At 41.7% G+C, this 27,304-nt stretch overlaps 1 long non-coding RNA gene across 1 annotated transcript; it reads right to left on the bottom strand.

Annotated features, from left to right (window-relative positions):
- Nucleotides 1–806: 806 nt before the first annotated feature.
- Nucleotides 807–26,098, bottom strand: LOC309373460. The gene is made up of 4 exons (XR_014170053.1): nucleotides 25,936–26,098; nucleotides 6,974–7,089; nucleotides 2,913–3,003; nucleotides 807–940 (listed from the first exon to the last, which is right to left on the bottom strand). It is a non-coding gene; the product is annotated as an uncharacterized lncRNA (long non-coding RNA).
- Between the last annotated feature and the right edge of the window lie 1,206 nt (nucleotides 26,099–27,304).

Genomic DNA, 27,304 nt, shown 5'->3' with positions numbered 1-27,304 from the left:
TCCCTGCTCTTTCCTTCCTGCCAAAGAGCTGATAAACACAATTCAGAGTATCTGCATCTGGGTTCTGGTGTTTTGTAGCTTGTTCTTAGTTTTTCTGTGTAAGGCTTATTCTCTGCTTAGTTACCAGCACTGAAGCTGATCTGGGTAGAATGAAACTTAGTTCTGTTATACTGTATAGCTACTTCTGTTATATAGTCTGAATGCATAAACATAGCGTGGTGGTATATTTTAACAACTGGGCTGCAAATATATTAGGGAGATAGTCTTCAGATACCTTTGACATAAACAAAGGTATTCTGATGAGACTCTGCAAGCCAAGCATTAGTGTAGCTTTTCACCACCAATAGAATTACTGTGCACTGAAATAACCAAAAAAGGGAGATAGTAATAGAAAGAAAGCAGGCACCATATGTGATGGATTAGGGGTGTGTGTGTGTGTGTGTGTGTGAGGGGGACCAGCTTAGGAAGTTTAGAGTTCCTATCAGAGCGAGACCAGGAACTGAATCGGAAGCTGAAATGACTGTGACACTGAATTGAACTGGGTTTCCCAGTGGTTTACTGGCAGAGATGGAGATAAGGTACTATGGATGATGGTTCTGGGTTTTGCAAGAAATAAAATAGATTGCATCCACTTCTCTCTGTCTCCAGTAAAGCTAGGGCAGAAGAAGCAGCTAATGAATATGAAGAACCATCTCAGGGTTACTTTTGAGTTGCTATACCACTGATTTTAGCCATAGAGAAATTTTTGCCTCATTTAGGAAATATAAAACCCACCATATTAATGTAGATTTTTATTATGCTGTTATTTTGAGGACTAACAGACTGAAACACTACTAGAGCCTAGTGGTTAAGAAACTGAGCAATGAACTGCATCCAGATTCAGCCACGAACCCGCTGGGTGGCTTTCGGCAAGAGTCTTCTCTCTGCCTCTGACTGCCATCTCTGAAATGTAGATCACAATATCAGCCTAGTTAGCAGTTTTTGTAGGATACTGGAGATAATAGATACGAAGCACCTGAAGCACTAAGGGTGTGTGTGCAAATAATAGAAAAAAACTTATTCTTAGTGTTACTTCCATGTTGCAAATCTTTGAAGGTTTCTATAAGGTTTTAAAGTTAAACCTTAAAAAGGAAAAACAAATCTGTATGAAAAAAAATGTGCAAAGAGAAGAAAGATGGGACCTTTGCAGTCAGGATGACTGTGTTTGATGGAAAGATCTGTTTTTGATTAACATGCCAAGAAGTACTTAGGTTGAAAAATTTACTAGATGCTTTGAAAGGCAAACCATTTAGAAATATGTCATAGAGTCAGTCCTGGGAATGATTTAAAAGCCAGTGTTCTCTTCCCATTCAAAAATAGAGGTGAGTGTTTCTACCTTTTTAGTGTGTCATTTGCTTAATAGAAATAATAACACCAGTGCTCTGAAAACCAAAATACTTGATAAGCATTTGGTGAAATTTGTTAGCCTAGGCCAGTGATTGCCAACATGGCACCCATTTGCCCACAAAGGCCTTCTCTGGGTTCAAGGAAGCATTCTGTTGTAGTAAACAGAGTATGCTCGGGTGTCTCCTTGGTTGCAGTGTGGTGTGGTTCCCCCAGCAGTTTCTCTGGTTTGCAGATGTGCCCATGAGCTCCAAAAAGGTGGTGTCCCCAGTCTAGGCATTATAAATGTTTGCAGCGGCATATGGCAGTATAATATATTGGCTGGTTTGGTTGGCATCCCTCTGCCTTGGGAGACAATGGGGGAGTGTGCCTTTGGGAGTGAAGTCAAAGGACAGTATAAACTGGCATTTGCCTGGTGCTTTTGCCAAGTGCTACCATGATCAGCTGATGATTGGCACTTGCAGAGCCCTGTGCCTCTTCAGCTGCACTAGGGAGTTCTTGAAGGGGAATTCCTGAATGCAGCAGATCCCAGTGGAACAATCAGGGGTTCACTTTAAGCTCCTGATTCTTCCTTTTGAGCCATGTCCTTACCTGCTCCACATCTGACATCACATGTGGGCATAGGTTTGGGGGGGGGGGGAAATGACCCCATGGGCCAAATTGGGACCCATGCTAGATCTAAGCAGGCCACAGGTGGGATGCTTCCACTCCTGCAGAAACACTTGCAGATGCAGGTGTGTAGCAAAGGTGGAGGTATGAAGGCACCATTTGCTGTTCACCTGAATGAGGTATGAGAGACAATTGAAGGAAGATCTCAAGTTCTGGCCCCTGAAAACCACTATAAGTCATGCACTAGGGCTCAGATGTAGACTCAGATTCTCTCCTGTCCTTAAGACAGTATTTCTCAATTCACTCTAGATGCATCTTTTCCCAGCTTGGGTTTCCAGACATTGTTGTGGGCTTGTCATCTGCTTTGGTACCTCATCAACCAGAGCAGCTGAACTAGTTTAAGTTCTCAGCAGCAATGAGAAGTTCACCAGAGACAATAAATCATTGACATAATGAATTTCTGGCTAGTGTGTGAGGTGATTCAGAAATATATATCTCAGCAGATTGCAGCAATCTGTGGCATTCCCATCAGGTGATGAATACTCTGTTGGAACACACAATTCACATGAAGAGAACAAGCAAATGGAAAATAAGACATGCAGTATGGAAAAAAAATAGCATTTTAGTATATTTTTAGGACATTAAAAACATATATCTGTTTGGATTGTTCATGAAAGATGTAAGTGGCAAATTTTCTCTCAGGAAACAAACATTCCTGCACATCCCATAAAGAAAAGAGCTGATTGCCAGTGCCACTTAATCCTGCCTGGAATTAATATCAAATCCATACATATCATAAGAAAACTTATTTGAATAGTGTGTTTTGAAGTATTTAAAGCAAATGAAGTACTACAATTAGTGATCCCACAGCCACTCTCCTGCTGAACAATGAGCTGTGATTTATTAAAGTTATATCTCACCTTTATTCCATTATGGAGATAATGGTGATACACAACCAGTCTCACATCAAGGCACTGACCAGACCCCGACTCCTTAGCTCCAGCATGCATGCTGTTTGTGTCATAAGAATATAAGGAAAGTCTTGCTGAATCACCTCAAATGCCAACCTAGTCCAGCATCCTGTTCTCACAGTAGCCAACCAGATACCTAAGGGAAGTCCACAGGCAGGACCTGAGTACAATAGGCTATCCCCACCTGACCCTTGAGAACATGCTGTTGAAAGCAACCTAACACAAACTGAAGGTTTTCAGCAAAACTAGTTATGGGCCACCTTCCTCCATTCTTCTAGGCTTGGCTTGTAATTAGTTTTTTAATTGCTTTTTGGGAGAATCCTGGAAAACCCCCCAACTCTTTGGATTTTCTGAGTTCTTTTCAAGAAATTTCATGAAACAAAATGAAAGGGAGCTCTTAAGATGATTTAGCACTGAAAAGAGAACCTGGTGTAAGCTTCTCCTAACCCTAACTGCTTCCAATTTAATTGTATTGCAAGGGGTTGGACTAGATGACTCTTAGGGTCCCTTCCAGCTCTACAATTCATAGAGCATGGAAAACTATGTTTCCCACACCAGTAAATGCCTTTTATGAATTTAAACATTTGGTAAAAGCATCACAGAATCTTGTGGCACCTTAAAAGCTACCAAATTAATCTACAGTGGTACCTCGGGTTACATACACTTCGGGTTACAGACTCTGCTAACCCAGAAATAGTACCTCAGGTTAAGAACTTTGCTTCAGGGTGAGAACAGAAATCATGCGGTGGCAGCAGGAGGCCCCATTAACTAAAGTGGTACCTCAGGTTAAGAACAGTTTCAGGTTAAGAACGGACCTCCAGAACGAATTAAGTTCTTAACCCGAGGTACCACTGTAGCTGCACCTGATAAGGCAAATTCTGAAATGATGGAACCTTCTTCAAAAGGGGGCATCTGGAAGTCTTAGCAATGGGAACAACAGAATGGAGCATCAAATGCAATCGTTTCAAAATAACTATCACCTTAAAAAGGGGATTAAAAGAATCAGTACAGCACAATTGGATTAATTTAAACACACTTCTGGTTAGTCCTTAGCCCTGCTGGCACAAATCAGGAAACCATGATTGTTTGGGTCACCAAACTAAAACCATTACCCTCCCAAAACAGACAATGCTGTGATTCATTATTTCTTCATATGAAAACACTTGTCAGGCAGTTGGTAAATTGCTGTGTCTGCAAAGCTAGATGATAATCTTATTTTGAAGCTTCTTGAAATGCTTGCTCAAAAAAACAACAAAAAAACCTATATAAAAATATTTTAACTAACGACAGATTTCCCTTTTTTCGGAAGGGGAAATGGAGTGAAAATATTAACATCAGGCATAATAAAAGACTGCAGTGCTGAGCACGCTTACAAAATGGTAAATTCAAGTGCATTCAGTAAGACGTCTTCTGAGTTAACATCCTTCTTCTTCTTCATTTACATTTATTCCCCAACTTTTCCTGTTACTCCAACATACTCAATTCTCTCAATAAAAACAGATCTTCTTCCATGAGAGTCTGACTTAGGGCTAACCCAGGAGTGGGGACCCTTTGACTCACCAAATGTTATTATTTTTATTAGTATCATTAATTTATTAATCACCTTCTACCCAGTTGCTTCAAGGTGGTATACAATAAACACAATTTAGAACATTAAAAAAACAGCAGATACATTTTAAACAGTTCAAAAGCAATTCAAATGAATCACAACTCCCATCAGCCCTAGACAGCATGAGCAATGGGCAGGGATGATGGAAGTTGTTGTTCAGCTACATCTGAGCTAACCTAACCATTCTATCTTCCCTGCATGATAGCAGTTTGTGAATGTAGCTTTTCCATTTGAGAAATGTGTTAGCCTCTTTGCTTCTTTCTGTTCCACTGTATTCTTCTGCTTGTGGACAACTTAGAGGTGTCTGCTGAAATGCTTTGGCTCCTTAGACTTATCGTCTTGCAGTTGGAGTGGGTTGGTGAAATTGGGGGTGTAGCAAACATGATTCATTAAAAAAAAATCCCTCAAGTCCTGGGACAAATTCTATGGGATTCCCACGTTTATTATGTGGGAAAGTGTTGAACATCTTGTATGCATTATTTTTTTTCATGCTTGGACTCTAACTCCCCGCCTGCTATGCTATTGGTTCCTATTAGGTATTGCTGCAAGGGTGGGGAACCTCTAGGGCCACGTTGCCAATTTTAAATTGCCAAGCGACCCATGCCAAAAAACATACATGAGCATTGTTCTTCCTCAAGAACTCATGTAAACATGTGCATTCTCCCCTTCTCTCTTTGAAAAGAGTTGGAAATGGATTTGGGAGTATGAGGAACTAGGGTGGAGTTGCAGGGGGCGGGGGCAGAAAGAAGGAAGAGCCAGATTTCCCTGGCTGGTAATCAGAGCAATTACTTTATTTAAAAAAGGGAAATTTGGAAATTGTGAGCTGCTAGGTAGAAAGTGTGCCAGGTCCAGTAGGGTTGGGCCCTTTGGCAAGATGTCTTCAGAGGCCTCCTTGCTGCTGTTGCCACCACTACCCATTTGCTTGCCCCATTCCTTTAGGCCTGGTCCAAGGGAAAAGGGCAAGCCAAACCAAGAAAGCCTCTTGTCTTGTGGTTTACTCAGAGCAGGCAGTGACGGGAATGTGGTGGAAGAGGAGGAGAAGCAGGGCCAGGGAGCTCAAGAGACTGGCAGTGGGCCCCAGTGATACTGACTCCAGAGGCACACTCTATTTAGAAACATACTAATAGCCTGTGGTAGATTTTCACTCTTATGAGTGTGTGCACCTTTTGTATGCAGTGATTCAGCTATGCCTGGATGTTGGGACCTACCGTATTTTTCGCCCTATTGGACGCACTTTTCCCCCTCCAAAAATGATGGGGAAATCTGTGTGCGTCCTATGGGGCGAATGCAGGCTTTCACTGAAGCTTGGAGAGCAAGAGGGGTCAGTGCGCACTGACCCCTCTCGCTCTCCAGGCTTCAGGAAGCTATCCGCAAGCCTGGGGAGCCCACGGGGGTTCCCGCAGGGCTCCCTAGGCTGCGGATAGCAGCCTCCTGCACGGAGCATGGAGCGCGCTGAAGCAGAGCACCCTGCGCTTCGGGCAGACATCGGGCAGCCCCACAAGCTCGGGGGACAGTGGGGAGGCGCAGCGCCGCCATTCCGCTGTTCCCTGACCTGGTTTGGATTCCCCGACCTGGTTTTGGGGGGGAAATAAAGGAATTTTAATAAAGGTGCGTCCTATGGGCCATTGTGCCCTATGGGACGAAAAATATGGTAAGTCCCGGGCACCACTGCCTAGCCCCCCAGTGATCACTCAGAGAATGGCAGACAATGGGGGCAGTGGAAAGCACATCTGGCATCAGCCCTGGGCTGCCAAGCACATGCTGGAACCCTCAGAGGCCAATGCTGGTCAATGTAGCAAACATTTTGAAAATAAGAAGCATTTTATACTTGGGGGAGATGGGTAGCCAGCATGGCATGTGCATGCTTACAGATCCTTGTTTTATAATTTTTATTATCCTTTTTCTGCAACAAAATGGGGCTTATTTCCAAGTAAATTATGCTGGCTGTTTGCCATAATAAACATGACAAACATATTTACAAGTAAACAGGATCTCAGGGTAGCAGAAGCAAATCCTATTTTTTGGTATCATTATGGTACTATGCCTTAAGTTAATTTAAAATGCAAACCTGGGCATGCATTAAAACAAAAATCAGGGCTTGCACACTGTTTTCTGTTATTGCTCTAACAGGTCAGGAATGTAGAAGGAGTTGTAAAACATGGAATTGAGGAGGAGAGAGAAGAGAAAGGTTAATTATGTGCATCCCAAATGAAGTAAAATATATGGCTATCTAAAGCTCCCCCTCCCCATTAGACCATTAAGTTCAGGGTCTAAAATTACCTTTCTGCACCACTGTCCATATGCGCTCAGTGTACATTCCAATCTTTTATTTCTAATTCCATAATCATTGCCATCAAGCATTATGTGGGCAACATACTGATATAAGAAACCAATGATTTACCTATTTACTCTTTCCCAAGGGCAGCACTGAGTCTAAGAGCAATTGCTCTGCTCTCAGACATCTTGCTAGGTAAAAGGCAATCCATCAGTGAGTCATCCAGTTGACACCTGCTGGTCCTGCAGTGTTAAAAGTGACATTTCATGGACAATGGGGTTAAATGCTGCTGAAATATTGAATTCAAATTAACAGAGGAAAATGTCTCCATCCAAACACATAGCACTGGGTGAGGACTATGGTCATGAGTGGCATCACATAAGTTCTAAGACCAAAGGTGTATTCAGGACCTGATTTTGATTTAGGTGCCACTGGAGTGGTGACCTGATGAGCTCCAATTTTACATCTCTCAATCAGCTGGCTATGACATTAGTGTCAATAACTGATCAACATATTTTGTATCACATTGTGTGATACAAATAGGAGCTGATTGGTGTTTAAGAAGGAAGGACTACAGTATATGGGCCCCTACAACAGGAAGGCCAAACATTTCTCATACCTGTTTTATACCCTGATTTTAGACTTTGTCATCAAATCACTGCTCCTTGAGTCGTGCAAAAAGTTAAAATAAATAAACACAAAAATTAAAATGAACAGACATAAAAAATAAACATAAAGTACAATAAAGTTAATTTCGAAGACAGAGGTAATTATTTTATATTGTTAATGTAGTCCAGCTTTCATTTTGCAAGAAGTCTAGGGAACCAAACCCTTTATTAATAGAACTTTCCCATGTTAAGGGATCACCTGACACTATTTCCCCCTTGATATTGTGAAACAGAGTTCTTGGTATTGCTCTGAATGTATCATTCCCATGAAGCCCTGCCCTTTATATTAGGGTTGAATAATTAGATCACAAGGTTTAGCATCGTGATGCAACCTGCTAGTGTTGTGCACATATATTATCACTTAAGAAAAGGTCACCTTAAGTCTAGTGCAGCACCAATTTCTTTTTTTCCCTTGGGAATAGTTCTAAGGGTGGTGTCACTCTTTCGGTGTGTGACTTCTCTGTCATCATTTAACAAGCCTAACCTGAAGACAACAGGCTGCATTGTAAGACCAGGCTTTGATTTTGCAAATTCATACACATACAAATAAGTACACGCAAACACTGGCCTTAAGAACACTCCTTTTTACTCATGGGCAAACTACTGGCAAAGCAAAATCCAGCCCTTTTTTGTGCCCTCAAAGAATTTCTCATTGCAATACAAATAAATTAAAACACAAAAGAATAACCCAAACATACTACACACCTATATATTTAATGACACAGTCATACCTTTTGGGTTACCATTCACAAACCTGATGACATGCCAAAGGTTGCAATCCCAGCTGCAGTAGATTGGGGGACTCAGACAGGTTTTTTTTTTTTTTAAATGTACAGTAATCCCTCTATATAGCACTGAAATCTAATGGGAAAAGTCAGAAGTTAGCATCTTGTGTAAGGTAAAAGGTAAAGGTACCCCTGCCCGTACGGGCCAGTCTTGACAGACTCTGGGGTTGTGCGCCCATCTCACTTAAGAGGCCAGGGGCCAGCGCTGTCTGGAGACACTTCCGGGTCACATGGCCAGTGTGACATCGCTGCTCTGGCGAGCCAGAGCTGCACACGGAAACGCCGTTTACCTTCCCGCTGGTAAGCGGTCCCTATTTATCTACTTGCACCCGGAGGTGCTTTCGAACTGCTAGGTTGGCAGGCGATCTTGTGTAAAGCTGGCTGCAATTAAGCCTGTTGATTTTTCTGGGCCTAAACATGGCTCCTGGATTGTGGCTGGATAATTTTAATCATCTTGCCATGCAGTGTGGGCACTTCGTTCTGAAAACTAAAATTCATGTTGCTTGGGCACAATCTGTGGTGCAGTCTCAAAGTGCCATCATGCTGTCTCTATGGCAGAACATTGCCCTGGGACTGATCGTTCTGTGAACTAACATAACACACGAAAGTACAATTTTTAAATGAATAGGACTTCACCAGTTAATGTGACCCTTAAAGCACTTCCAGGACCCCATAACAAAAGTGATAGGATGTCAGTTCTTAAAACCAGCTTTTAGATGCCCACTTCAAATAGCAGGTGTGGCTCTTCAGAAGTTGCTGAACTACAGGTTCCATCACCTCTGGCCTTTGACTATGCTTGCTGGGGCTGATGGAAGTTGTAGTTAAATGTATAGTAATGCCATGACCTAATTGCCCTGAGATATTTTACCATCTCTAGAATATGTAAATTTTCCATGTTAGGACAAGTAAGTTCTTTGCTCCTAAATGCCAGAGTTGTTTAGCACCTGCACTTTTCACTAATGTCAAATCAATTCATACAGGTTAGAATGCCTGTTGGGTGGCAAAACATCAGTTGCTAGCATGGCTTTTGTTGTATGTATACTCTGATTCAGCAGCCCTCAATTCCCCACTTTGCTGCTCCCCAGTGTGTCCTGGGCATCTTTGCTAGAAGTACTGATAAGAGGATAAGCAATGTGCTAAAGAAAATACTCTAATATCTTTGTGTTGTTATTTATTAGGTGTTTTAATAGTCAGTTAAATGAACATTTATACATTGACCATATATTTGACACGCATCCATGTTTGCTGCAAGCTTAATCCCCTTTGGGCCATAGTAGCTGATCAGAGACCCCCAGTAGCTTCATGCACATTCATGGCATGTTGCTGAACTTTGATAACATTTGTCTCACTGTGTGGCCAGATGCCCCCGAGTTCTGGTTGTCCATGTGGTTGCATTCACTGTATGGTGGGATTATAAGTAACCATCACAGTGCAAATGGTTACAGTATATGAACCATCTTGAAAATCCCATTAATAAGGGATTTTATTTTAAGGCTGAGATGGATTAATAAAAACCTGGCTATTTGACCACCCCCTGTTATTCAAGAAGTTAGAATATATGGGTTATTATTATACTTGCTAACTTGTGCCTGTTTACAGCAGGAGTGGGACGCCATATGTTAAAGGCAAAGGGACTCCTGATCATTAGGTCCAGTTGCAGATGACTCTGGGGTTGCAGCGCTCATCTCGCTTTATTGGCCGAGGGAGCCAGTGTACAGCTCCCGAGTCATGTGGCCAGCCTGACTAAGCTGCTTCTGGCGAACCAGAGCAGCACACAGAAATGCCGTTTACCTTCCCGCTTTATTTTAAAACTTCTTGCCCTTTTTAACATTCTGCCTGTCATTTGCAGACTCATTTTACTTTGAAATAATAATGTAAGTCTACAGTCCTATACACATGTACCTGAAAGTAAGCCCCACTGATCTCAAACAAAACCCAAAACGTCATATTGCTGCTTCCTGTCATGAGCTTCTGGAATAGAATGTGACAGAACTCCAAATATGTAAATCTGTTCACATTACACAGTGAGACTGGACTTCTTAGAATAAAATTCCAGCAGAGATATTGAATTCCTGCATGACTCTCAACATCTTACTGGTTTTTTTTTTGTGTGTGTGTGTGTGGAGTTGTGTCTGTTACTTTTGCATATTTATAACCTAACTGCTAAGAAACGAGTGGTAGATATGGGGGGGAAACTGCTCTCCTTGAGGTCAGTATAAGGCTGCTGCAGTTCCCTAGCCCTGCGAAAAGGATGGCAAAAGTACCCTTGGTGATAAGCCAGAAGCAATGCTATAGACATTAGGAGACTTGCGCTAGGGATATAAGCTTTGAAAGAAATGAGGCTTTAATTGGTGAAGAATGTCTAAAAGTGAAGGCAGAAGGCCAAATGGAGCCCTGGGTGTAACTTGAGCGATTCAAATGGAGTTTGAGATGAATCGGACTCTGTGCGTGTGAGTGTGTGTGTATGTGTGGAAGAGAATTGACGTAAACTTCCTGTGAGAACGCTGTGTTCGGTGGCCAGGCTTTGCTGAGTAACAGAGAAAGGAGTCAGAGCTGTGATTATTTGCACTGACCAGGGCTTGTCTGGCCGGGGCTGTGCTGTCTCCGCACAGTTGGACTAGATCACGCTTGACACAGTCGGAGAGGGAGAGAGCAACTTGTGGCTCCAGCATGTCGGCCCGCTAGGCAGGTTGATGAATGTTCTGAGCTTTAAGAGCTTGCCACCCAGGCCAGGCCAGCCCATCCACAATGAGTTACAGTTTCCCGATCTCCCTCCCAACGCCTCCTGCCCCCCTCCTTTCCCTCTCCACCACGACTGCTCTCCACATAAACACTGCTACTCTATCTTCAAAGCCCAGTCATCATGTCACTGTGTCAGTTCAGAGCAGACTGGAATCACCCCGCTGGAAAGCACTGGCCAAGCCTCTCCAAATAAACAGGATTAGACAAAATCTTTTCTTTTCTGTTTTCCAGCTTGAGGGTGTTTCTCTCCTCAGTTCTTGTTGAGGTGGGGTGTTTTACCCCTGCCTTTTTCTCCCTGAAAAATCAGGTGGGGGGGGGACACAGGACAATGCAGGTTTGACGTGAAATATTTCACTGGTGATGGTGACACATTCCCTGTTGACGCCTCTTCCCAGAGGTTAGGTTGTGCCTCCTCCTGAGAATCTTTTCCGCAGGGGAGAGATGTCTGTGGGAAGGAAGCCTTGAGGGATTGCACAAGGCTGTCATCTCCCAGGGAAAAATGTGCTTTATTTCAATGTTGTTCCCACCAGCATCTTTCCCGTTCCATGCATCTGGTTTCATTTTCTCCACAATGGTAGTTTCAAGCTATTTTCTCTTCTTTTCACATCTCCCCCCACCCTCTGACCCATCCAGAAACGATGAATTTCATCTGTGCTTGAAACAAGCTGAGAAACAATAAAAAAGTTGTGGGTGCCAGGGGAAGATTGCGCTACAAACCACCACTAATTCCACAAGTCTTCTCTGCAAATAATTGGCAATAAAACCTTGCATTAAAACAATTTCTATGATGTGAAAACACTGCGCACCACACTCAGATGAGTGGATGAACTCAGGATGTGGCTTTTTAATTGTGTGAGATAAATGCTCACATTTTAAGCTGGATGGTGTGGTTGATTCAACAAGGATAGATTTCCCTAGTAAAGTTTAGTGTCCCCCCTACAGATTCCTTTCTTTCTTTCTTTCTTTCTTTTTAGTTTGGAAGATTATCGTCATTATATACTTATTTAGCAATATTGGTTAAAGAAGACACATACCAGTTGCTGCAACATGAAATAAACTATTGGTGTTGATGCTGACTATGCTTGTTCAGTCCTGAAGAAAACTTTTAAGTGACAAAAGGTTGAGTCATTTCTGAATGGTTACAGACATCGCTGTTACAGTCATGTTGAATTTCCTAGCCTATGACAATTTTGGAGTACATCATGTCAGGCACCTGCCAATGAAAATACAGGTGCTTCTCAGATCTTTTTGACAGACTGAGTTGTTGAAACTAACTTTTGATAGATATAGACTCATTTTTAATTGTTTGCTTAATTGTATGTTTTAATTCAGGATGTTTTAATGTCATTGTGTATTTTAACTGTGGTTTTTTTTTAGTTGTAAACCACTAAGAAACTATTTTGACATATAAGTGATATAAAAATTAAATGACAACAATAGGCTTGCCATACATTTGGAAATTTATGGACACGTAAGGAAATTGGATGCCTAAAATGGTGTCTAGTGGAAATCTCTTTTCTGGGTTTTTCCCCCCAATCAATCAATAAAATTAACAATAAGCTAAAACCAAATTAAAACAAACGACAGCTTCTATATGTTTGAATAGGTTTGCCTAAACAAAAATGTTTTTAGCAAGTGCTTAGAATAGTACAGCAAAGCCACTTGTCTGATATCAGTAAGCAGGGAGTTCCAAAGTGAGTGTGCACACTAAAAGATCAATGTCTTAAGAGCATGGAATGAGTATTACAGTATGTGTTGCCTGTAACCTTGCCAGTTCTGCAGACAGGTGAGCAAATATTTGTAGCAACCCCATCCCCATTCCATCCCAGGTCCCTGTATCTCCACATCCTGGCACCATTCTCAAATGTTAGTGTTTTTCTTTATTTCTTCCAGCTGTTATGACAAAGCTTTCCCTGCTGGGTAACATAATTACATTTCTGGTCACCACTGGTATTGGAGATCATATATTCACTATGTATGCAGAAGGAAGAAATGTAAAAATAACAAGTGATCTTTCTGACTTCTGGTCATAATCTTAACTATATAACAGTGTAACATTTTGAGAGCAAAAACGTGATATTTTCATTCATGTATGTATTGCATCTATTTCTTAAAAAACCCCTCCCCCATCTAGCAGGATTTAGTTCTATCTAATGCTGAAATTTACTTGTAGCAGGTCTCTTTAAGTATTAGTTGTTCATTATTGCTACTGGGGTTCCTTTTCATTGCTAATGTTCTAGGTAGAAGAAACCACAAAAGGATCTGATTAAGCAAGTGTTTCCTCTTCCCTGGCTTGGACTGGTGCTAAGTGCAGAAAATATGAGAGAATATTTAGCTGGCCTAAGAAAAATGTGCAAACTTAAACTAATGGCTTTTCAGTGCTGCCTGTCTGCCGTTATTGTGTGTTTAGGACACCCCAATAAACTGCAATGTATTTTCTGGGTACCAGGAATTACTTATTTAAATCTAAGCCAGCTATAGTTCAAAAACACCTGCTCACACACTATTGTACCTGACATGCAAAGACAAGTTGATTTCCATCATGTCCGTGTCAGTCTCCCAACAGGTAAAAACTGGCATCATTCCTTGGCATGAGTTGCAAGCTAAATTATTGTTCTGGCTGATCCCTATGCTGAAGCGATCCCACACAGGCTTTTTCTACACCCTGGAATAATCAGCAAAATTGCAAGCAGTTATTACTGTAAATTCATCTGGTTTTGCAGAATGACTCATTAGATTTAGGCTCTATGGCATTGTGCTGTTCGAAGTATAACAGGTGCATCTGAAGGCAGTTCTCACCATCTGCAAAGAATGCCTTGAAGGATTAAGGCGAGCTTAAGCACTGTGATTTTCATGAGCATTGGTGGTAGAAGGATAGGGGCTGGGGACTCCCAAAGGTATTTGAAGATTTATATACTTGTTCAAACAACTGAGCCCAAACAGGTATGAGGCATGATTCAGCTAAGTCAGGTGCTGTTGAAGACATGTTGATTTCCAGCTAAGATTTCTTACCTCTCTCTCTGAAATCAGTTGCACTCTGAAATCAGTTGGCTGAATTGCACCAAATAATGGTTAAAATTGTCTTTCAGCCGAATAATGTTTATTAGTGTGAATTTCTCCAACTAGAGAGTCTTTTATGAAACTTTGCACATTACACATTTTTTGCAAAGCAATTTCCCATTATATAATGCTTTTTCAAGCGTGCTATTTCCACTAATATATGTGGTTTTATGCACACTTTATCCTAGTATGTGCATTTTTTGTATACATTACTTGGCCAGAGAATTGCCCTGAGATGCAAGGAAGTGTCCATTTTGAAGGATGTTTGTCTTTTTGGTTTACAAACTGTTTCAAAAAGTATGAATTAGGTAGGTTCAGCTATAAATGCAAACTGAGTTGAATTTCTCATCCATCTCTAGTGTATTTTGCATAGATTAGTGACCACCAGAGACAGGGCCTTCTCTGTGGTAGTCCCATGGCTTTGAAACTGTTCCAGTAGCAATCTGTTACTCTTCAGGATTTTTGAAAAGCTCCAAAGATTTTGACTGGCCTTTCCTTGAGTAGGCGCCATCTATTTGCTGGAGTGGATTATGGTATAAAGGATTTGAATGGGTTTTATTATTTTGTGTGTGTTTTGTACTACTTTGTAATATAAATGCAGCTTTTATTGTTGCAAACTGCTTTGGATAGACTTTTCACATAGCAATCATGACTCTTTGCCAATTTGAACTGAGATGTGATTAATGAGATTACTCAAGAGCAAGCAGTCTGAGGATGAACCTCTCATTTTATTGGAAATAAGTTTCCAAAGAACTCTGTAGGTATTTTTTCACCTCCAAATAAATGTGTTTAATCTGGGCTCCAGATATTTAAGTGGAAAAGCCACTTCACACCTAACTGTGACTTTTTCATTTTGATTCCTCCTTGAGCTCTGACTGTGTATGACTGGCTGTGCTTAACTTAGAAAGAAGGTGTTGCAGCGTTAGACTAAAGCAGGGTTATGGGCAACACTTTGAATTTGAAAATATGTAAAGAAAAGATCAAAGTCTGTTATGTTAATTTTACAGCAGCTATAGTTAGCTACCAGTCAGCTGCTTCAATATGCATTTTAGCAATTATTGAAGAGTGACATTCCAAGAGTTTCTTTCCTCCAGCCAGTGTATGAACTGGTCTCTTAGATTACTTTTTAAAGCATGGTTAAAGATATGATCAGAACCACAATGGTTATGCAAGCTAGGGAGAAGAGGTATGAGTGGCATTTGGCTATTTATGGCTAACAACATTTGGTTCTGTCTGATTCTGTGGAATAGCTGCCAAGTCTTCTAAATCTGACTGACCATTCAGGATGTCAATTTCATGACGATCTTTCCCTTAAATCTTTTATTGCTGCTTTCATTGCTGTATGGAAAGAGGACCTTTTACTGAATAATGGAAGGGACAACCAATCAGGTGCCTTGCCACCGTCTATTTGGGGGACTGTAGAAGAGGGTGAATAGTTATTGTAAAAATGGTAACTCTTCTTTCAAATGGACCTGAAAACACTGCTGTTCTTTGTCACAGTTGTGACAAAGCAGAGAACTGGCACCCTGATCCTACTGAATTATTTATTGTTTCATCAAAGTTTTTCAGAATGCAGTGTTTTCCAGCACCCACTCTGTTGTTGCAAATCTAGAGTTAGTGAACGTTAGAAATTAGTAAAATGGCAGAATTTTGATGACATTTGGAGTATTAAAGGGAAGATGCCAGACCAGTGGAAAAAAGTACAGGCTAAGTTTCCTTTTCAAACCAGGGCGGCACTTGGGATTGAGGCCATTAAGCATGACAAAAGGTGTTGATGGCTCATCACAGAGAAGTCCTTGGGTCCCTTGGCAACAGACGGTTGCCAAGGTTATGCTGAGCGATGATGCAGGTTACAGAAAAATTGTCACCTTTTAATACTAGGCTTGGGATAGCAGACAGAAGGGGAGGAGTTGTTTGGCAAGGGGTTTTCTGGGAACAAGAAGGAGGAAGTTGGTGGAACTTGATGCAGGGGCTGAACGGCAGAACCATCCAGGCAGGCTGGCAGGCAGGCAGGCTGGGACAGAGACACGGAAATGTCTGGGAATCTGATGCTGCACTCCTGAGGGGAACAAGCCCCTCTTGAGATGTGAATGCTGTAAAATCTGCACTCCATCCATTGAAAGCTTCCAGTGTAAATATGTGTAGGATAAACTATATTTCTTAGACACAACAGTCTGCACCGCGTCTTGATTTCCTACAGAAACACAACCCTGGAATCTTGCTACCACTTGGCAGAGATTGGGGATGGCACGAAATCTTTGTAACACTATTTATCTTTACACGTGCCTCTCTAAACCCATGTTCTAGAATACAGGCAACTCTCTACTTATGTTGGGCTTACATTCCAGGCCCCCCGTGAGCAGAAGAGAAATGTGTGTTAAGTTGGGAGCCTGCTGCAATACATGCAACCTCCCACCCAACAGCTGTTGAGTTGGGTAGCATGGCAGCAGCAAGAGATCCCATGTGCCATTTTGGAGCCCTTGGAATCTCCCCGCCCCCCGCTGGACATTTGGCTCACAGACGTTCTACAGAATTAGGCTTGCAATGCTGAATGCTTCTGGTGGATATGAGCCATGCATCTGAGCCATGGGAGACCACTCACAAAGCCTCCCTAAAGGTCAGTATAATAGTAGAAAGGCAAAGACAAACTCTGTTCACACACAAAAATAAGAAGAAGAATGAAATTAACAGCAAGTTTTAGAATTATGAATTAAATTACTTTAAAAACAACAAAGGAAGGAAGGAAGGAAGGAAAGAAGGAAGGGAGAGAGAGAAAGAAAGAAAGAAAGAAAGAAAGAAAGAAAGAAAGAAAGAAAGAAAGAAAGAAAGAAAGAAAGAAAGACTATATCATTGGCACAGAGTATATTGGCTGTTGTTTTAAACTCTGTCCCTATCTCCTAAATTCTTTGATTGCATGCTAGCGTGAGGTAATTTCTCCTGTTGTAAATCATTGTGAGAAAAGCCAAATGGAGAGGAGACAGCAGAGCATGGGAACCTTAGAGTTGTACTCCGCAAAGCACATAATAGTCTGTATTCTATATACACTAACTTGCGTGTAAGTCTCATTGAACCCAGTGAAGCTTTCTTCTGAGCAGACGTAAGAATATAAGAATAACACTACTGAATCAGGCCAGCGGCATATCTAGTACAGTGTCCTGTTATCACAGTAGCCAACCATACACCCATAGAAAGCCCAGCAGCAGGACCTAACCAAATAATCCATACAAAATAGCCCATTGCTCATTGTACGGAAGGTCCAAGTAAGAAATCAAAAGCTCTTCCTCCAGAGTTTCCATAGGATAACCAGTAAGTGAAGCAGTATGCTTTTCGGCCTTATCATGCTGTAAAATGGACACTACAAGGGCTTTAAAGAGCACCAAATTGGTATAACAACAGCTGGAATATCCCAGTTGATTACATCCTCTGGAGGATCATGCTCTTCCTGTACAGGTGGTTTAACTCTGGCTTTCTGAATGCTGGCTCCCAAAAGGAGTGCACTTCCCAACATTTAACAAAGGTTTCTTTATATTGCCATAAAATACTTGAGATGGAACCACCCCATATTTACATAATACATGTTTTTTTCCCCAGGGATTAAAGCTGGAAGCTTTGTTGTTTTGAAAAGTTAAATAGGATCTCTTTACCCAAGCTCTACCCTGCAAACTCCTTTCAGCGAGATCTGTTCTACTTTTGGGTATCCCAAGAAGGTAGCTTACATGGTCAATTGCCAGCTTCCTTGAGTCCCAGTAAGGGACATTCCTCTTGTAAGGAAGAAAGGCCAAAGCCAATTTAGAAGGCTGCAATACTAAACCACTCAGGGCCCTTTTAGTTAACTGACCCAGCTGTTTAGGTTTTCCAAATTCATACAGCTTCATAGACTGATCTTTTTATATTTTCACTTCCCCCTTCCATCCCAAATGATTTTCATTTATCCTATTGATGCACTTGTTTCTGTGATTTCTTCAGATGGTTTTGGCCAAACAACCAAACTCTCAAGCTTATCTTCTGTATGGTTTAATTGATGGTAAATTTGCAGGACAGTTCTACTAACTAATAGAGTTTGTTCTTCTAAGAGGGAATCCCAAAACTGCTATGTTTTCCTCAAATGGGCACCAACTGGCAATGCCCTTTGACCCTGCCCAAGGCTTCTGGCTTGCTGGGCCACACTCCTTAGGACTGCAGATGGACAGAGTTGCTACTCAGCATGCAGGCAGTTGCTCTAATGGGCATGGATGTCTCAGCCCCTCACCGACTAAAAGCAATTAAAAGATGTCTCAAATATTAATAAGCATGAAATAACATGGGAGACTTCACCTGGTGTGTACATGATCGTAAATAATACATCAAGTGCACATGTTGGAAGAGGGAATTCCATAGCCTGGGTGCCACCAATGTGCTGGTAGCACAGACCAGTTTCAAATGATAGGGACATCTGGAGAACTCAGCTTTCCCCTGTTCTGGGAATAGACTGATAGGAATCAGTGAAACTGAGCAGTTTATTAGGCTGATAACCATAATATTTACCTTTCGTGTACTTCCAGAGGAGTAGCTGTGTTAGTCTGTTGCAGCAAAATCAACAGTGTCTTGTGGCACCTTAAAGACAAACAAATTTATTCTGGCATAAGCTTTGCTTGAGTCCCTGGAAGCTTATGCCACAATAAATATGTTAGTTTTGCATGCACTGCAGCTGATCTACTTTCAGTGTTTTCCTTCTTTATGTCAGAGATTGGGTACAGTAGGGTGTGTGTGTGTGTGTGTGTGTGTGTGTGTGTGTGTGTGTTTGTGTGTGTGTGAACTGTGCTGGAAGTTCCTTCCTCTCATCCCAGGATTCCCCAGAGCCTTTTGTGCTTTCCAAAAATACCCCACTCATTTCCCAGTTCTCTGCAGCCATGATTGCTGTAAAACTCTGGTCTTGTTTAGAAGAGAAAACGGATTCTTAAGATTCTCCTGTGGAAGCTGTAACAGCAACCAGTTCATGTTATGTTTTTAGGCCACATGGATTCCTCAGCTAAGACTGCAAGCATTTCTTTGCTTTCATGGGAGTAAATCCCATTGAACTCAACGTACAAGACTGTATGGTAACTGGCTCACAGTAGGCTGTTGCTGCATTAAAGGGAACAGTGCAGAAAAAACTGAGTCAACGTGCTCCATACAAGTCTGAAAATGGGAGATATGTAGACATAAAAACAAAAGAATGAAGACATGTTTTTATGCTAAGATTCTTGCTGCCCAAAGCATTCCTGGAAACACAGCTTCTGACTGCTTTTGGTGGGATGTGAAGAAACTGCCCCCCCATCTTTTTTTAAATGCAGAGTTGCAGGTTAAAGAAACCACATGAATACCATGCCTCAGCATTGTAGACATGGCCTGTAGCCCCAGAAATTATAGCTGCTTGTTGTATGAATTACTTCTCCCCCTCCGTGCTCACTCTATTCGCAACAATAATAGCAGAACTGTTATTACTTTTGGCCCAACAAAACAACACTGTGGAAATGCTGCTCCAAAAGGAAGTGTTTCCAGTTCCACATCTCTTTCAAGAGTTATTTTCCCATGTCGTTTCTGGAAACTTTTCAGGAAACCACATTCCCTTTCTTGTCCCTATCCAGCAGCCTGATCTTTTCCCACTCAGAGTAATGCTCGGACCTCTTCATCACAAAGAATGAGCTGGAATGAAAAGCTAAAGCAAAAGTTTTTTTTTTAAAATATATATAAAGTGCTGGGTTTCTAGCACTTATTCATAGAGTTTATTTAAAGAAGAAATATCCTAATGAGAGTGAATGCTCTGCCTTGGGAGATGAGGATTTACATCGCTTTCTTTTTTAAGCTGCCGGGTCTTATCCCCATTCTTGAGCAACTGCTGTAGCCACTTAGGTCAGGCTGACCCCAGCCACAGCTTAACTGTGTGATTGTTGGGGAGCTGTTTTCTGTGTTGTTCCATAGTGCCCCCTCCTTTGGTTTTACTTGGCTCGAGTCAATTCCCTGCTTCTCTTACAGTTCTCAGAATGAACCTGGGAAAGCAGAGGTCCAGACACTGCCACTGATTCAGCTGTCATGACAAACTACAGGTTGGCACTGTGTGAACGAGTCATGTGCTTATGTATTCTTTCCTTCCTGTGTACCCTCAACTTTAGCTCAAACTGTGTGAAGCTAGCTTGCAGGCTGTTTGGAGGGCATCTGCAAATCAGGGTTGTTGGGTTTTTTTGCCTGGATGAAAAGGTAAATTATGAGGTGAGAGAGGAGGAGGAGGAAGTAACTGAGTGCTTAGATTGAGAAGGTAGTATGAGTATGAGTGGCATAAGGAGTGCGAGGAGGAAGCATGCCATCTTGATACTTGTTCCAGCAGTGAATTGGCCCAGTGAAACAGAATGGAAGGGCATTTGTGTAAGGGCTCATCCACACTCACCTTTGGTCCTGTGCTTTCTAGACACGGGGGTCTGTGCTTTAAAGCTCCATATCCTGCTCTTTACTGGTGAATCAGAGCAAACTGCAAACTGCAAACTGCAGACTGCAGAAAATCTTAATTGCTGTTCATACCAATTCAGTGTTTAAGGGTGGGTTTTCCTGGGGGAAACAGCAGGGAGAAAAAAAGTGCTTGGGCGTGGAGCTTTAAAGTGTGGACCTGGGCCACAGGACAAAAAGAGTATATGAATGAGCCCCCTGTCACTTTCTCTGCCTACTGTGTATGGGCATGCGCTATCCTCTAATTTTGCTTTCCTAAATGTGCCTGAAATAATTTTCTGGGTTTCTATTCCCCCCACCTCCGAAAATGCACTCTGAAAGAAAAATGTAAAACAATGATTTAATAGAGGACATTAAAAACTGTCACATCAACACACTGTACTAAATAATTTCTGTAATGCTATTTTAAAGTAGCATTTACTGTCAAATACAAATGCAATTGTAATTGCAGCACTTAATGTGCTAAATATTGCGGTAAATATAAAATGCATCTTTTCTTCCTTCCTTTTTCAAAAAGGAAGATGAAGAACTGGATGACTAATGCTAGCTCTATTATGCAATCTTCAGTGGCAACTTTGAAAAGGCGACTGCAAGCTTAATGACTATTGCATGGCCAATTAAAAGCACTCTGTTGGCCTTGTTTCATTATCTTGCTATTCTTCAAGCCCCTTTTCCACTGACCCCATTATTCAGTGCTATGTTTTGAGAGGGCCCTGGGCAAGAAATTCTCACTTCCACCAGCTTTCAAGCAGCCAACACTGAAATCAAAGAATCATAGAATTGTAGAGTTGGAAGAGATCACCAGGCTCATCTAGTCCAACCCCCTGCAGTGCAGGAATCTTTTGTCCAATGTAGGGCTTGAACCCACGACCCTGAGATTAAGAGAGTCGTGGTCTGCTGACTGAGGTATCCTTGTGGCATAAAAACCTGGGAGCTCTTACTCTGTATTTTATTCTGTTACTCAGTCAAATTTCAGTAAGGTCTGGAGTTTTAATTTTAAATTGACATGGAATATCAGATGGAAATGAGGTTTTACTTTATGTCTGTTGATTGCCATGTGTGATGCCAGGATGGAATTTTGCCCAGGTGAGACAACTAGATCATTTGCTTCCTGTGCTGGTCCCAGGGCTAACCGAGAGGCGAGGTCCGAGTCCAGTCTGAGGTTGAGGGTGCAGTATGGAGACAGTCCGTCAAAGCTGAAGCTGGGTCCAAGGCAGGGAGTTGGGTGAGTTTAGGAGCTCTGGCAGAGAGGCAGGACAGGGTGCAGGCAGGAACAGGCTAACAACGATGTTGCTCCCGCAACTTGGGACTGGGGCTGGCTGGCTTTTATCTGCTCCAAGGCATAGGGCGGCCCTGGTCCACAGGTGACTCGCCTCTCCTGGCCTGGAGGCGAGCACTCCTCCTGCGGGAACTTAGTTCCCTCCGCCTCTCTGCCCTGAGCCTCTGCAGCTCAGGAGAGGCTGGAGGGTTACCAGACCCAGAGGCAACCTCAGCTTCCTCTGATGGGGCTGGGGCACCTGCAGGCAATGGGTCAGGAGCCAGAGCCAACTCAGCTGGTGCCTGCACCTGAGGATCCAGCACAGGTGAGGACCCTTCAGGCTCATGCCCCAGCCCTGGCTCAGCTGGTTCTGGAGGCGGGGATTCCTGTGCAGGCTGAGATTCCTCCGGTTCAGCCTCTGAATCCGATTCCCAGGCAGGAAAGGTTAAATGTGAATGCCCCTCAGTTAAATTAACATCAACAGCCAAACAGGCAACATGCTATAACAGGCTAAGAAATGTGGACTTTTTTTTTTACTCATTGTCTGAGAACCTCAAGAGACACACACATTGCCATTCTAATTTTTAAAAAATAGTCTGATCAGTGCTTTTGTTATTTTACCTACCAATCCAGTTTGGGGAGTGAGCCAGTGTCTTTCCATGAAATGAGAAAACAAGGATATTTCTGCCAAGTATGTTAATTTGTGCAGAGTTTGGTTATTGAGCAATACTTGTTGTAACAAAGAGCAGTCGCTTGACGGCTTCTGTGCCATAAGGACAGTTAAGATTTTCAAGATGCCTTTCCAGTTATTGGGATGATCATGCTGTTTTGAATTTCTTTCTTACACTGTTTTGATTGTCCTGTGTGTGGGAGGTGAGAATTACACGAGTAAATCCCTGCACCACAGTTCCCTCCAGGCAAATCCAGCCCATAAAATGCCACCTTGGATGGAAGGGACAAAAGTATATTAGATGTCCACGGGTATCAGCCATTCAGTAAAATCCTAGTTTTGTTTTATTAAATGTTTTGGTGAGAGATATTTTAATGAAAGGCAAGACGTGCTAAATTTAAACTTTTGGTTTCAAAAATCTACTGCAAGGAGTTAAGATTTGGAATCGACCAAATCTGTTACCACTTCATCAAATCCATCTCTAGCTATGCTAAAATGTAGCCTTCAAGAAATGGAAGTAGGCATATCAGTAAGTTTAGCCAAGAGGAACATCTGGTGGAACATCTGACAGCAGGGCCTACAGATCTCTTTCTTCCCGTGCAGAATATTAAAAGGAAGTTTTGTGTAATCAGAGTCAGTTTTACAATGAAGCAAAATGAAGCAGTTTTTTCAAACAGCAGAATCCAGAAGTAATGCCAGTTTCCTGCATCTAGGCCCTGATCCTGAGCAAACGGGCACCATTTTGACTGTGCATTTAGGTGCAAAAGGGTCTAAGGCTAGCACTGAAAGTCAAAGGGCAAGTATCAAAGCAAGATGCTGAGAACTACTTTTAGAGGAAATTAAGAATATTAAGAGCTTTTGTTGGAGATTTTTCATTTGATGACAACTTAGTGTTAGCAACACAGAAAAGGTAAAGGTAAAGGGACCCGTCTTTATTTCTATATGCTTACAGCTTGGGTTCTGTCCAACTCTACTTTGCCTCTTTCCATTCACTATTGGGAAATGTAAAACATGCTATAATTTGTTTTCTTTATGACAGAAGTAGGTAAAATTTGCAGACATAGTACCTCTCCAGAGTGGATAAAGCTTGCCAGATCATAGCTAAATCTGTTCAGGACCTTCTGAGTGGGGCACTTTTAAAATATGAGTGCTGCTGGTGATTTTTTTGTTTTTTGTTTTTAGAAAAAGAAACATCTATAACTTCTTAATTGTTGAGCAGAATTGAATGAAATTTTCAGGCAACGTTGATCCTTCTGAAGGCTCTGCCAAATGTCAAAAGCATAGATGCAGTGTTTTCCCAGAAGGGCAGCTGTGTGTGTGTGTGTGTGTGTGTGTGTGTGTGTACTGTATGTGTATGTATGTATGTATCTCATCAGACCATAATCCCTATGTGGTGCATTGCTAGTTCAGGATTTGGGATTTGTAAAAATTCAATGTACAATCCTAGTAAACTGCTTTGTTCCTTTGGCATGCACATCTAGAACATAGTACCATGGTATAACACAATTAATTTGTACAACCTATGGGTTGATGATAAATATAGCTGATTCCATTCAGATGAGTTGTAGCAATTCTGATGTTAGAAGAGCAGGTCTGCAGCTCTTCCTTAGTGGCCTATTCTTCCTCTCTCCAAGGAACTCAGGATGGCGTACACAGTTTTTGATATCTTTTTATACTCACAACAATTTTTGATTTTTAAAATAGTGGTTTTTAACTGTTTTTACTGGTAATTTTATTGTTTTATTCTCTTTGTAAACCATGTTGAGGTTATTTTTTTTAACATATAAACAAGCAGTGGAGGAGTTTGGATTTGATATCCCGCCTTTCACTCCCTTTAAGGAGTCTCAAAGACACATTCTCAACATTCTCCTTTCCCTTCCTCCCCCACAACAAACACTCTGTGAGGTGAGTGGGGCTGAGAGACTTCAGAGAAGTGTGACTGGCCCAAGGTCACCCAGCAGCTGCAGGTGGAGGAGCGGAGACGCGAACCCGGTTCCCCAGATTACGAGACTACCGCTCTTAACCCCTACACCACACAATTTGCAGTGTGCAAATTTTATGAAATAAACACACCAACAGGATCTCCATGTGTAATTGCATATGGTTAATTGCCCAACTCCTGTGGGGAAGCCTTTTGAAGGATGATATACCGTATTTTTCACTCTATAAGACGCACCAGACCACAAGACGCACCTAGTTTTTGGAGGAGGAAAACAAGAAAAAAAATATTCTGAATCTCAGAAGCCAGAACAGCAAGAGGGATCGCTGTGCAGTGAAAACAGCAATCCCTCTTGCTGTTCTGGCTTCTGGGATAGCTGTGCAACCTGCATTCGCTCCATAAGACGCACACACATTTCCCCTTACTTTTTAGGAGGGAAAAAGTGAGTCTTATAGAGCAAAAAATACGGTAACTACCTAATTAAAATGAAGCAAGCTGTGCTACGGTCACTGCTAATGGTGAGCTCCACTCATGAGAACCTTTTGAATAATTTCTCTCCCTGGAGAAATTTGGCAAAATGGTGCCTCTAATTTTTCTGCTTACAAATGGCACAGCGAATTTCATTTTCATTTATAAATTGCTTCCTACGAAACTTTTCAAAGTGATTAAGCAATTTAAAACATCAACAAAAAGGACACATATAAACATTTTCATATATATAAACAATTTCAAATCCAATACTGTACAGATACAGACTGATAAAAACCTCCACTTGTAAGGCTTGTTGGTGGCTCGCAGTTGCTTAGGTTACTCAGACAAATGTCTGCTATCAGCCTATGTATTTGACTGAGTAGTGGCTGAACTAAAAGGAGCAGAAACAGAGAACAAGCTAAGAAATGTACTATCTCCCATATTAATTTGTCATAAAGTTGCAGCTGCAATTTGCATGCATACACCCATTGATTTCAAGAGTAATTTTCCATGTCTTCTCCTGAGTGCAACATTTCATCCTGTGTGGCTAGACATCTCCTTTGCAGAAGCACAATATCAATTAATAGTTTATCTGGTTAAAGCAGCAACATAGCTTAACCATCAGCCAACCATCTGCGATTGTCTTTTGAAGTTTAAGAAAAAAACAGTTTGCAAAGAACAGGTGAAGAATGGGATTCAGTGGAAAGCCATGCCTATTCTTCAAGTCCCCATATAGGCAGCCAAACAGGATTAAGTCATTCAATATAAAACTAAATGCATTTATAGGATTTCCAAACTCTATACCCACAGAGTCTGGGATTTTGCCAGTAAATGGGTGTCCTGATTCCCTCCCTGACCTGATTAAACTGATTACACAGCATTTCCCTTTAATACTCTGCATGTGAACAAAGAGATATGCAAACCCTAGTGTCAGATGTTCCACATTAAACAGAACCATGCATTTTAAGAACCCTGGATTAATTCATGAAAGGTGCAGCTCTCTGGCTCCCTTAAGAATTTGTATCTGAAAACTCACAGTGTTTTTCTGCAGACTCAAAGAAGATGCTAGCGGAGAAGCAGGAAAGCTGGGAACCTCACTACCATTAGCCCCAATATGCCATGCTCTTGTAAAATGAGCTGCCACTCACTTCAGCACCTTGCAAACTGTGAGCACAAAATGTATACTTAGGACTAGAAGAACACACATCCCAGATTGGTTGCACCATTGACCTTTATTCTTTCCCCTGAACTGTAATTTGTGACTTTGTGAATAACAGGTTTTAAATGTGAGAATTGTTCAAACATCTGTCATTAATATTTACGACTTGCAGGCTCAGCCAAAGAAGTTGCGAATGACTTCAGATAAAGATGTAAAGTTCAGCCCCTCTTTCCTGCTTCTTTCTCCTCCTTGCCCTCTTGGCTGCCTGGAGAACAGTCCCCATGTTTCCCTATCTCCTCCACCTCTTGCCCAGCAGCATACCAGCTATCTTGTCCTGGGCCATGAATAACCTAAGAGAGCTGCCGCATTATAAGGGAGCCTCATATGTTCCAGTCCTTTCATGTGGATGAATTAGGTCAGCTTCATAAATGCAGCTCTCTATATGGATGGTTTGAGTAGGAGTAATTTGGCAAACCTGGATGGTTTCATTCTTTTCCCACAGAAGTATAGGTGGTATCTCAAGTATAGGAAGTGTTATTAGATCTGGTGATCTTATAGGTAAAAGCAGAGGCATACCTAACGGATGGTTCAACAGCAAAATAAAACGCACTTTTTACAGAATCAGAAAACTAGTTAGCTATTGTGAGGGGCAGGGAAGAGAAAGCGACATGTGCAGTAAAAAAAAAAAAATATTGTAATGTAGCTCACCACACTTTGGTCTTTTCTATATAACATGACACCACTGTATCACATTTCTCTCTGAGCAGAACTGCAGCATCCAAGCCACTGTGATGAAACCTTGGTTGATGCTCTGCATTACTGAATTGTTCCATTTAGTAATGGAAGTGGGAAGGAAACACATCCTTAAGTACTTTTTGAAATGTACCTAAAGCTTAATGTGCTAATTTGCTAGTGTTGTTGTTGTTGTTATTTAAATTAGTATACTGCTCTTCATATGATGATCACAGATTGGTTCACAATGAGAACACAAATTATATAATAAAACAATAGCAAAAGCAGACCAATAACCCCACTCCCACAAACACATTTCAAAGGCCATAAAATGTTCAGGAGAAATGGAAGAGAAATGTTTTCAACTGGTACCTAAAGATATGTAATGAAGGTGCCAGGCGAGCCTCCCTGGGGAACGCATTCCACAAACAGGGAGCCATCACAGAAAAATCCTGTTCTCATGTTGCCACCCTCTAGGCCTCTAGTGGAGGAGGCACATGAACAAGGGCCTCAG

The sequence above is a fragment of the Podarcis melisellensis genome, assembly GCF_964234715.1.
Source record: "Podarcis melisellensis genome assembly, chromosome: 7".
In the NCBI taxonomy this organism is placed as follows: domain Eukaryota; kingdom Metazoa; phylum Chordata; class Lepidosauria; order Squamata; family Lacertidae; genus Podarcis; species Podarcis melisellensis.
Note: the sequence above shows the minus strand (reverse complement) of the source record. Positions and strands in the feature narration are given on the sequence as shown.